Source organism: Pseudophryne corroboree, chromosome 5, assembly GCF_028390025.1.
Source record: "Pseudophryne corroboree isolate aPseCor3 chromosome 5, aPseCor3.hap2, whole genome shotgun sequence".
Taxonomy (NCBI): domain Eukaryota; kingdom Metazoa; phylum Chordata; class Amphibia; order Anura; family Myobatrachidae; genus Pseudophryne; species Pseudophryne corroboree.
Window position 1 is genome coordinate 358,548,097 of NC_086448.1, and position 12,851 is coordinate 358,560,947.

The window sequence follows — 12,851 nt, forward strand, 5'->3', positions numbered from 1 at the left end:
CCCGCTCTGTGCCTGAATCGCATCACCATACCTTTGTATGGTGATTGCGATTCATGAAGGTGCGGAAAGCTCTGCTTTCCACTTCTCCATGGAGTTCAGGTTCGCCATCTCAGGATGGCGTAACCCGAATTGTGGTGCGGAGACGGCAGGGAAGCTCAATGCTTCCCTGATCGCTGCTCGGCACCTGGCGCAGGCTCCGCCTCCTGACCTCCCAGCAGTCACTGCGGCCTGCCGGGAGGTCATCAAGCTGCGCATGCACAGAGGGACCCGCCGCTGGACTCCGCGCATCGCAGGGAGGGACTGCTGGAGAAGACCTCACCATAGGAGCCCCAGACACTGCAGCGCATCGTCGGAAGGGTGAGTGTACATGAATTGCTACTTATTACAGATAGAGATGCGATGTATAGTGATAAGTAGCAAATCTGTTTTCATTTTCTTTATGAATAGACCCCTTAATCACTTCTCCAGGCTTAATACATCTGCACTAACAGCTGTGAGCTGTTGTGTTTTTTCCTCAGAACACCTTCTTAACACAACAGATAGAATTTACACATACCTTTAAATAGGCAAAATCATGACTAAATAATCCCAGCCCCCAGCAAATACAAAGCATGTCCCACTTCAGCAAAGCCACCTCTAGGAGCCTGAAAAGTGTTACATTTCACGGTGATAACGTGCCAGCCAATCAGCTCCTAACTGCCATGTCACTGGCTATGTTTGAAAAATGACAGTTAGGAGCCAATTGGCTGGTACTTTATCACTGTGATATTTATCAAGGCTTAGTACATATGGCCCCTAGTCTTCCCAACTATGCACACTCTCTGACAAAGCCACTCTCATACCCCCGGAAGCACCATCATATTAGGGAGCAACATATCAGGACATTGCAGTTAAGATACAAACTATTGAAGAGCATGTAGTTAAATCATGCATACAACGAAGACTCATATCATATATACACACACATGTATGTGCTGTACCCTAATTATTGCATGTATGATTTCAGCTGCAGAAGTAATAGTTACTTCTGTATTTGGTATTTCAACTGGAAGTTAAATTAGCATTCTCTGATAATAATGTAGTTGGTTCACTTCTTAATGTATTTGGAAAATGAAAAACAAAACAAAACAAAAGCTCCAGTTACTAAATTGTGTGACGTGACTTATAAAATGTCATAAGCCCTCAAGGCATCTTTTTTAATTTCTTTTTATACATTCATCTAAAATATTAATGCACTGTATCTACATATACACTTTTTTCATTTTTTAATATCATATAGCACATATCAGGCAGCCTACAGCAAAAATATCCTGTATTCTGATTCAGTTCATATATTATTACGGCTTGAAAGGCAGCAATTACTTAACTCAATCATTGCCAAGTGAACCAGCAATGGAATATGATTATAGAAAGAGCTAAGTTAGCACTCTTTTGGATCTTAGACCAATTTCATTTGTTCTTATACAATATGCTTTAATATACATAGGGCCAGCACTGACACTAGACAAACCAAGATGATTACCTGAGGTGCAGTTTATGAGACATAAGAAGCTGGATAAAATTAGAGTTTACATGTTCTCTTTTGTGCAACTTTTACTGAGCACCAGCTGCCCAAGCATTAACGTAAGCAAACACTCTTTCCTCATTGGATGACAATGTTTTTGTCTGGCACTCCATTGAAGAGGTGCCCAGCCACAGATAGCATCTCCACTAGAGCCACCAGAGGAAGAAACTTACCTGATAAAAAATTATATTGGATATTGCTGAAGGGACCACTGACTAAACCATGGGTATTCAATCTGTGGCCCTCCATCTGCTGTGGAACTACACTTCCCAGCATGCATTGCAACAGTTTTGTTATTAAGGCATTCTAAAATGGAGGTAGGGCATGCTGGGATCTGTAGTTCAACCGCAACTGGAGGGCTGCATGTTGAAGACCCATGGAACCATGGGTGGTTGGGAAGGTTACATGGAGATTTGCCTGGTCGCATCATGAAGAGGTCATTATCGTGAGTGCCTGGAGCTGTAAATGTCTTCTGTTTCCCATCATTAAAACACTTGAAAGATGTATGAGACAGGAGGTATGATTCAGCACAAGAAGAAAGTAATGATAGACCATTTATAATATTAGTTATCTGATGTTTTGGGTTTAAAGAGAAGTATAGCACTGGGTTGGTGGTCCCCCCAAGGGTAAATGTGATACAATAGACAACATCAAGTTGCAAAGAGGCACGATACAAAACTCTTATTTAGAAGTACACTTTGAATAGTAGTTTAATTAAATGAAAAATAAAACATAACTTTTAATAACTCTTAATATTTACTGTATATACCCAAATTAACCACACAAAGCGTTAATGTATAAAATCATATTAAATAGTAGTACGTAGTAGTAGTAGTAGTAGTATCCTGTGAAACTGAGATACAATAGGCAAGATATGTAAATCCCTTAACATATTAATTGCTGTCAAAATGCATAAATATTACAGAGGCATATGAATTAAATTTTTTGTCAGAAGCCAATTAACCTGCCAGTATGTTTTGTTAGTTTGGGAGGAGACCATAGCACCAAGAGGAAACCCATGCAAAACATGGACGAACATACAAAATCACCACAGATGGGCCATGACATGGAGTTAAACTCATAACCTCAGTGCTTTGAGGCAGTAATGCTAAACATTACAGCATCCATTCCTGCAGAGCACCATTAATACCTAATAGCCATGTCTCCATCTTGCCTCTGTGATATTTTGCGTTATATTACTAATTGGCACAACATAAAAGAGCAACATGCATTCACTAGAAATTTGGCAAAACACTATGGATTAGGAGGGATGTGCTGCATGTAGGGTTGCTAGATCATCTCTTTAATAAGGAACACATATGAATTACCCAGATTCTGTGATTGGTTAATACTGGAGCCAGCCCTGTACTTGTGTAATTCATACTGTATGTGTCCATTATTAAAGGGACGACCTGGCAACCCTATTTGCATACAGCCTGAAAATAGGTGTGTTTCTTCCTAACAGGCTCAGATTAATGACCCCTATTATGCACCAGCAACTTGTTTGAATATCTGTTTTATGACCACTAAGGATTCCTCCCCAATAGCAAATGAATAAACTAGATGAGTCACATCAGAAATGCCCACAGTACCTGGTTCATTACACTACTGAAAGCAGGCTGGAAAATTCCTACTGCAACATCCACTGAGATCTGTGCATGCAGGCAGCTTTGCAATTGCAGTCACTAAAAATGTGTCACAGTTTGGTGCACAAGGTTATCTGAGTCAGGTGGTGACTGACGTCCAGGGTCTGAGGCTTGGAGCTGGAGTCGAGGAGGCTGAATATAGCTCTTTTGCAGGGGATTTGGGTAGCATTGAGAACTGCCTCTGATATGAAATCATGGTTATGAACCACACTATGGTAATTTACCGGCTGAAGAAAGCTGGACCGACTGGAATACAGCTGAACTGGACTGGCAACCAACTGGAGATTTACTGACAGTTGGTTTGAAAATCGACCAAAAATCAACAGACAAACTAACCAAACAATAGACTAATAGGGGACAGGCGTTTTTCACTTTTAAATCACATTGTGTTGTCTAAACTTTCATTATGATAACTATGAAAGTAGAGATTTGTTGAAAACCGAACACACCTGGCTCAGGTCATCCCACCAAGTTCAGATCTCAGATCTAAAAAATGAATCTTGCGTAGTTTGGATTGACTGTAAGTCCCTTTCTTGTGATTGCAGGTGCCATCTCGCACTGAAAATGACTGCACATTAATTATGATTGATGTTAGTAATATTATAGAAACAAAACAATGTCCAAATTACATGATTTTAGCTGTTTTTATCACTTTTGAATAAAAAGCGACCCAACCATGTGGTGCATGATGGCTGTAGGAATTATGGGCCTCCATCATTGCTGTATTTTGCAGCGATATAAAAATATGCAAATGCAGCAGGAGGCATCTGAGGGAAAAAGACACCCCCGGACTGCATTGCAGATCCAAGTTCTGGGGCCTAAGACGCAGCATCTGTGGGACCATCGCAGATCGTAACCGTGAGGTTACTTGTCAGGTTTTGGCTTTTTTCTTTTTTTTTTTTTGGGGGGGGGGGGGGTATTTTGCACTTTGATTTTATGTAAGAATCTGTATTTGATTTTCTTAAAACAACATTGAATGGGGGGCGTGGCTTGGCAGGCAGGGCAGACGTTCTTGAGGAGAGCAAGCAGAGACCGGCAGCAGCCAGAGAAAGACAGGGATTGCCTTTTTTGGAGCACTCTTTTAAATAATTTAAATTCAAATTGATATGATTAGTATTTTAAAATGTAACTTTTAATATTACTTGTTAAAATAAGGGGGGTAAAAATGAATTCACAACCATCATAAATATTGTCTGGTATCCCCCCAAAAAATTAATAAATCCATATATGGCTGTCTTAACAATTCATATGATTAACATTATGGTGAAAATAACTTTTTTTAAAGTGTGAAAGAAATATTAATTCTACAATTTAATAAAGTACATATATTGAATAGTTCCCATATCTTGATTGTCTCAGTCAACAACCTAACATGACATAATCAAATTGTGTAATGCTCATTAATGCCACTAACAAATTATATAAATCACAATGCTTCTTTCCATAGGACTCAATATATCCAATTCTTTACTGAGTCCAACACATCATATATCAGTGCTACATAGAGCTCTAATCCATTCCATTTTAGGATTAAATGTTAATTCATATGTCTTTACTTAAAGATGTTAATTAATATGTTTGTATTCTGCTATTAGTTTAATTGTTTAAATTTGTTATAAATTGATATTACTTGGTATTACATTTACAAACAGCAGGAACGGTTAAATGTTTGTTATTGGCCACGGTATTGACTCTCTGAGGATTTTCAGTCAATAGCAGGCAAGAGTGGTGAATTTAACTTAGATTAAGCTAATTGTAGCGGATAATAGATAACACACCCTTTTCTGCTTATTGATCTGAACTCAGAAACGAAGGTTTAAATTGTACGGCGCTGCGCTAATTACCTAAGCGCCTGTGATACTCTAATATACTTTGCTGTTCACTGATCTGAACCCAGAGACAGGTTAAATTGTCCGGCGCCGTGCTGATCATCAGAGCGTTTGTGAAACTTTAATATACTCACTAGCTCAGCACGATAGGTATTAACAATTATGCACAGTGCCGCGTTTATAATCAGTGAGAACGGACTGCCTTTATTTTGTCTACTATAAACGCTACAAGATTGGTAACATTTGTATCAGGTGTCAAAGGTGTCATATTCACAGACAGTGAGGAGTGATAACAAATGCATTATTTGTAACCATAAATAGAGTATCGAATTACTGATAACAAATTTGCTGTTCACTGATCTGAACTTAAAGACATAAGTTAAACTGTCCGGCGTTGCGCTGATCATCTGAGCACCCTGTGAAACTTTAATACATCTATTGATTCATGTATGATACCAATCAATATGTCCGTGTAAGAATTGTTTCATTATACTTTGCTGCTCACTGATTTGAACTTAGAGACATAGGTTAAATTGTCTGGCGCTGTGCTGGTCATCTGGGTGCCTGTGAAACTCCAATGCACTTATTGGCTCAGCGCGATGGGGATTGACAACTGCGCACAGTGTTGTGTTTATAATCAGTGAGAACTGACTGCATTTATGTCATCTACCATAAGCGCTACAAGATTGGTAGCATTTGTATCAAGTGCAAAAGGTGTTATACTCACAGACAGTGAGGAGTGATAACAGTTGCATTATTTGTAACCATAAATAGAGTATCAAATTATTGGTAACAAATTCTCTGTTCACTGATATGAACTCAGAGATATAAGTTGAACTGTCTGGCATTGCGTTGACCATCTGAGCGCCTGGGAAACTCTAATACATTTATTGATTTATTTATGATACCAATTGATATGTTTATGTAAGAATTGTGGCTAATTATATTGTGTTCTTTTATACAGACAAGTTAATGGATTAGAGCTCTATGTAGCACTTATATATGATGTGTTGGACTCAGTAAAGAATTGGATATATTGAGTCCTATGGAAAGAAGCATTGTGATTTATATAATTCGTTAGTGGCATTAATGAGCATTACACAATCTGATTATGTCATGTTAGGTTGTTGACTGAGACAATCAAGATATGGGAATTATTCAATATATGTATTTTATTAAATTGTAGAATTAATATTTCTTTCACACTTTAAAAAAAGTTATTTTCACCATAATGTTAATCATATGAATTGTTAAGACAGCCATATATGGATTTATTAATTTTTTGGGAGGATACCAGACAATATTTATGATGGTTGTGAATTCATTTTTACCCCCCTTATTTTAACGAGTAATATTAAAAGTTATGTTTTCAAATACTAATCATATCAATTTGAATTTAAATTATTTAAAAGAGTGCTCCAAAAAAGGCAATCCCTGTCTTTCTCCGGCCGCTGCCGGTCTCTGCTTGTTTATAAGGTTTAAACATGATTGTTGGAGCACCTCCAGCCAAATAATCCCAAATCATCAAGGGAAAATTATTGGATAGCTGGTTTCACAATATTTAAACAAATTATTTGGTTTCGGTGCAGGGTATATCACATTACTACAAAGTTCTTGAGGAGAGCTCCTGTATAATGCTCTTCAAAAATACCTCATTTGGCCCTGTTCCAGCCTATCCCTGTTCCCAATATCCTGCCCTTATCTCCCCTGATCCTGGTGAGCAGAGTCCCGGAGCCGGAGGAGGCCTCCTGCCTCCTTGCGGGTTGGGGCCTGCGCACCCTCCAGAAGCCGGGGCCTCGATTTCTGTTGTGCCCCGCACCTGGTGATCCCCGCCGTGAAACATTGCAGCTGTGACTGACTTACCCGGCGCCTGGACTCTTGTTGCCTGCGGCTCCCTCCTCCCCTGGGCAGACTCATGTCCGCCTCCCGTCGGTCCTTTGTGGAGCGGCCGAGCGGGCTCCGTGTCTGCCATCCGCCTCGGGGGCCTGCTTCCGCTTGCTGTGCCGGGAGCTGAGGGGACGGCGGCGGCTGCCGCGCACTCCCGGCGGCCGAGGCCCGGACCGGAGGTCCCCGTGGTGCAGTGGGCTGGGCCCCGCCTTCTTGCAGCGGCGCTGTGCTTGTTGGCGCTGGGCGCCCGGGGAGCCCGGCCTGTGGCTGTGAGAAGGTACTGGGCCCAGGATTCTTTGCCCTCCCTTAACACCGGCGGCCATCTTGATTAAGGGCAACCAGAGCTCCTGCTTCCCCTGATAGCTGGGGGTGTCTGGGGGGTTCCCTGGCTACTGGCTGGTCCGTGGCTAGGACCCCCCTCAGGCTGGGTATTGCCCCTTGTCACCTGGGATCCTTGGGGGGTAAAATAGTGCTTTGGGGTTAACAAAGGTATTCCCACCCCTTATAGCACATATCCCTATCCCTATCCTAGCTGGCACCCTTCCCCACTGCTGGGGTCCTGTATGCACTACGTCACACTGTGGGATTTCAGAGGGGGCTCCCCCTGTGCCCCACGTGCTCGGAGTATCTCTGTTCCTGTTATATACCTTCAGAGCCCCGGCTGTGTCACACCATCTATGATAACTTACCCTGGAGCTCCACCTGCTGGCAGCTTTTCTCGCTGGGATTGCTTTGCCTAGATGAAGCTTGCTTCTCTTAGCATGTGACCCTTCGGAACGTGCCCTGAGTCTTGGGACCTCCTTTTACCGATATCTATGTTTGAATAACTACGGGACTGTCTCCCTGCTACCGAGATTTACCTAGCTACGTGTTGCGGTGGCTTTTCTCAGGTGTTCGGTATCTGGGTTCCACCATGCCTATAAATAGTAAAAAACAACGTGGAGCGGACCTGACACTAAGCATTCAAAAATTTGCCTATTCCCATGCTACCTCTCCAGGTCCGGAAACCCCCTCGCACCCTGATGTCTCTGACTCGGAGGACTCAGATCACTCCCCGCTGACCCAGAAAGATCTACAGCTGCTCTTTCGTGAGATACGGGAGACAAGGAAATCCATCCAAGAAGTACAGGCGGATGTGCACACGGCAATAGCCTCCCTCAAAACAGACGTTGCCGAACTTGAGGACAGAACGGACCACCTGGAGACTAGAGTGGATGAAGTGATCACTACCCAACAGGGCATGAGCGACGACATTCAAGGTCTAAAGACGGAGATCCAGCACATCCTGGAACATCAAGAAGACCAGGACAACAGGGCGCCATGTAATAATCTGCACATTAGAGGCGTCCCCGAGGACGTTGATATGACGTCCCTGCAAGATTACCTCAAAAAACTGTTTGTCCATTTATCGCCTTCGACTCCAGAAGCCCAGCTCTTGTTAGATAGGGCCCATAGGGCTATACGCCCTCGATCACAAGACTCTGCTCTACCTAGGGATGTCATCCTGAGATGCCACAACTACACGACTAAGGAGGCCATCCTCAGAGAAGCTAGGAAGATTTCCAACTTACTATTCCTGGGCCACTCGCTCCAAATCTTCCAAGACATTGCTCCTGCTACTCTGATCAAGAGAAAAGATTTCAAACCTATCACCTCGGTGCTTCGGGACAATGGCATTCGCTACAGATGGGGTTTCCCCTTTCGCATCTTGGTGTGGCATCACAACCGTCTCCACTCGGCGAGGGACCTGGCGGAAGCGCAAGGACTTTTGCGCACCTTGGGCCTCTCCCCCCCACCGGCTTCATCTGTTTCCCCGCAGCGGGCACATGTGGCCTCGCCCATGGAGTCGACTGCCACCCCTCGATGATCCTTGAACCGGGACTGGACGAAAGTGCCCTCTGCGTGGAAATCTGCTTCCGCTGGCCCTGCCACCTGATGTTGCACATGTCCTAATGCCATTTCATTCTGTGGTTTTGTATTTTTGTTTATGCGTATGTTGTGAGGGGCTAATCTCTTTCTTTAGTCTCTTTATTTTCCAGCCTTGGTTTTTGGATGCGTCCTGCTCCACGCCTTCTGTGTGCGTACAAGAGCAAAAGCCCCTCTTTTTCTTGTATTAGACCACCTTAGGTATCTATCATGTCTCGTCCGCCCTTATGGGGGTGGGACCCCCCCTGTGTGGGACCTGACGCCCTCTACCTTGAGGTAGATTAGCGCTGTTCCATACCCCAGACTTGACTCATTTAAGCCTTGGATGGTCTCGTCTTCATTACTAGTTGCCCTAATCGGTAGTAGGTTCTGGGACACTAAGTCCCGTTCTTTTCCCCTTTTGCTACTGGTCCCTGGACTCGGGACACATGTTGAGTGTCCGCTGTACCCGATGCGCCTGGCCTGGCTGGGCTGCGTCCCCCCTACTGGGTCTTATACCCAAGTCCGGTTGTTGTCACTTAGTGACTTTTCTCTGGCTGGGTCCACAGGATTATCCACAGGATAACATTGGGATATTGTCGAGCGACAGCGAAAATGGCACCAACACGGTCACGAGCTTTCTGGCCTCCCAGGATGCATTGGGGCCTCCACTATATAGTCCCGCCCACTGACTCAGTCAGATCAGTTTTTTGCTTGGTGCGGCAGGAAGCCGCATGGTCACAGGGCTGCTGTGAAAGCAGCCTCAAGTTTTCATTACTTTATTTTTATAGACTTACTGTTTTGGTTTGAGCGACTTCTCTTAACAGCGTCTTAAACGTGTATTAGAAAGAGTCGCTCCAACAACTCCCCACCGGGTCGCAACAACGCTTACCTTCGCGGTACAGTGCTGTCTCGACGGGCGTCTGTGTCGGATGTTCTAGCAGGTCCAGCAGACGTTACCAGGCTGTGGCCGGAGCATGGGGAGACAGTGAGTATATGGACTTCCTCTTACTAGAGGGGTCAGGACACAGCTACGCTGATTTGGTGGAGACTACAAACAGCGTGTTGATGCGCCGAACATCTCGAGTGTGACAGCGCTACGCTCCGGGGATCATAGGCGCCAGGACTAGGTGAGGCCGCGATCCTGGGAGTTTAAGTCAACAGTGGGTTTCAGACGCTCTCCTGGCCGTCCCTCCTCCGAGTTCATGGCCAGTTCCCGCGGGTCTCTCGTTTCATGAACTGAATGACCTCACTTCCGGCTCAGACGCTACCACGAGGGTACTCGGTTGCAGCTTAGACGCTGCGGTTGTGTACACTGGATATAAACCCGCCCAGACCGAGTCGCAGGCCTTTAGTGTCTGCATGCACGTGGAGTCGCTCAGCGTCCGTGTCCGTTGGTGAGCGTCCGTGTCCGTTATCAGTTACCAAGAGCGGCAGTGTACACCAGTAGCATCTGAATCCACTCAGCGTCTTTCGAGCGTCTTTGCTTGGATATGGAAGTGTGGTGAGTCTCCCTGTATCCCGCTCCCTGGAGGCAGGGTATACAGTACTAAAAATTCCTTCTACTTCTTAGTGTGCACTGTTAATTTTTAGTACCTATTGCATATGAGACCTGTATATTACTGTGTTTTCTGCATGTTATGTTGAAAAAGAACCAGTTAAACAGAAGTACAATTTTCCTACTTATGTATAAGTTATTATGGAGGTTGTATTCTCATATGACAATGTCTAATGCTTTAACATGTGACTGACTGCTAGTATGTGTGCTGACTTTTCTGTGTAATGTCAGTCCTGTTCTGACCCTCAAATCAGGTGCACTGTGGTCAGATTGATTTCACCTCTATATACTGATTATAGGGTGTGGTTCAGTCACAAAATTGTGTAGTCAATATCAGAAAAAATGTCTGTGAGCGGCAAAAGTGATGAGGAGAATTTGTCAAGCACTCCTACAGCCCTAACATGCTTATCTTGTAAGTCAGGGGTAATTGATATGATTCAATTGGTCACTTATGAGGGTTTGTGTGCAAACTGTTTCGCTTTTCAGCGAAGTAAAAAACAGGAGTTAGTTCAACCTCCAGTAGAGCCACCATGGAATATGTTCGCAAAGACTCTGTCTTCAATAGCGGACAGGTTAGCTCCAGTAGCACCACCTCAAGGGTTAGGTTACACTATGAACCCATACATGCAGCTCCCTTCCTATGGTTTGGTTCCAGTAGCCACTACAAGCAACCAAGGGGTAGGTAAGACTAAGACAGATACGTCTGTATGGCAGACTACACAAGAGGATACATCGGATGATGATGCGGAAACAATAGATTCAACTCCGTATGATGATCAGTCGCAGAGCTTTAGTTCAGATGATGTAGCTGAACTCATTAATGCAGTAAAGGCTGTGCTTTCTCTGGAAGAACCAGCCAAGACAGCGTTAAAAGCAAAAGCACCTGTATTCAAACGAACAAAGTCAGTGAAAGCTGAATTTCCAGCGTCAGAGGAATTGACGGAAATGATGGATGAGTCTTGGGCAGCGCCCGGTAAAAAGTATAAGATTCCTAGGAGATGGGATTCTTATTATCCATTTCCTGCTGGAGATTGTTCGAAGAGAGAAGTTCCTCCAAAAGTAGATGCACATGTTCTGCGACTAGTGCACAAATCTGCTTTGCCACTGTCATCTACCTCTTTGAATGATGTCACAGACAGGAGGGTAGAGAGCCTATTGAAAAATATTTTTTCTCTTGTGGGTGCAGTGGTAAGACCTGCTATGGCTTCGGCCTGGGTAGCAAAGGCAATGGGCGAATGGATAGAGGAACTAGAGAATGACATCCCCTCTCCTACTAGGGAGCAAGAGGATCGTCTTTGCCGTTTAAGACAATCTGCCCAGTATTTAGAAGAAGCAGCCATTGATGTAGGCACTGTTGCTTCTAAAGCTTCAGCCCTGGCAGTAGTCGCTCGCAGAGCAGTCTGGCTACGGACCTGGAAGGCAGATGCGGAGTCCAAGAAGGAATTGGAAGCATTGCCTTTTGTGGGTATTATATTATTTGGAAAACCTTTATCGGATATCCTAGAGTCAGAGGCTGAATCGAAGAAGGTCAGATTTCCGGCTACCTACAACCCTAAGTCCAAGGGTTTAAAATTTCGCTCATTTCGCTGGCAAAGCAAAGCGAAAGGTAAAGAGGAGCCTAAACAACCCCAGTTTAAATCCAGCGGTAGGAAGCAGTGGGCTAGCAAAAAGCCAGCTTCCAAACCTGAACAAAAGCCCTCAGCCTGAAGAGACGGGCCTCCGCCTGGAGGATTCCAGGGTTGGGGGCCGACTCCTGCAATTTGCACACACATGGCAACAGTCAACAACAGATGCCTGGGTGCAGAAGGTAGTATCTCATGGGTATGGGTTCCCATTCAGGAGGCAGCCTCCTCAAAGATTTTTTTGCACCAGCCCGTCTCGTATAGAGTCGAAGGCCAATGCCCTGCAAGAAGCAGTCCAAAAATTACTGCACTCAGGTGTGATTGTCCCAGTACCTCCATCACAAAAGGGACAGGGGTATTACTCCAATCTGTTTCTAATCCAGAAACCAAATGGGTCATATCGACCAATTCTAAATCTGAAGATGTTGAACAATTACATATGGATCCCGAAGTTCCACATGGAGACGTTACGCTCCATAATGTTGGCTATGGAACCGGGAGACTATATGGTATCTCTGGATGTGCGGGATGCTTACCTACATGTGCCTATAGCACTATCACATCAGTGTTGCCTCGGGTTTGCCATCCTCAAGGAACACTTCCAGTTCCAAGCTCTGCCCTTCGGGCTAGCTACAGCACCCAGGGTGTTTACCAAGATCATGGTGGTTATGGCAGCTTGTCTGCGCAAACAAGGGATAAGGATATTCCCATACCTAGACGACCTATTAATCTTAGCACAGTCGCAAGATTTACTGTTGAGCCATCTCCAACAGACGATAGTTTGTTTACAGAGACACGGGTGGCTCATAAATTGGGAGAAGTCGTCCCTGAATCCATCAC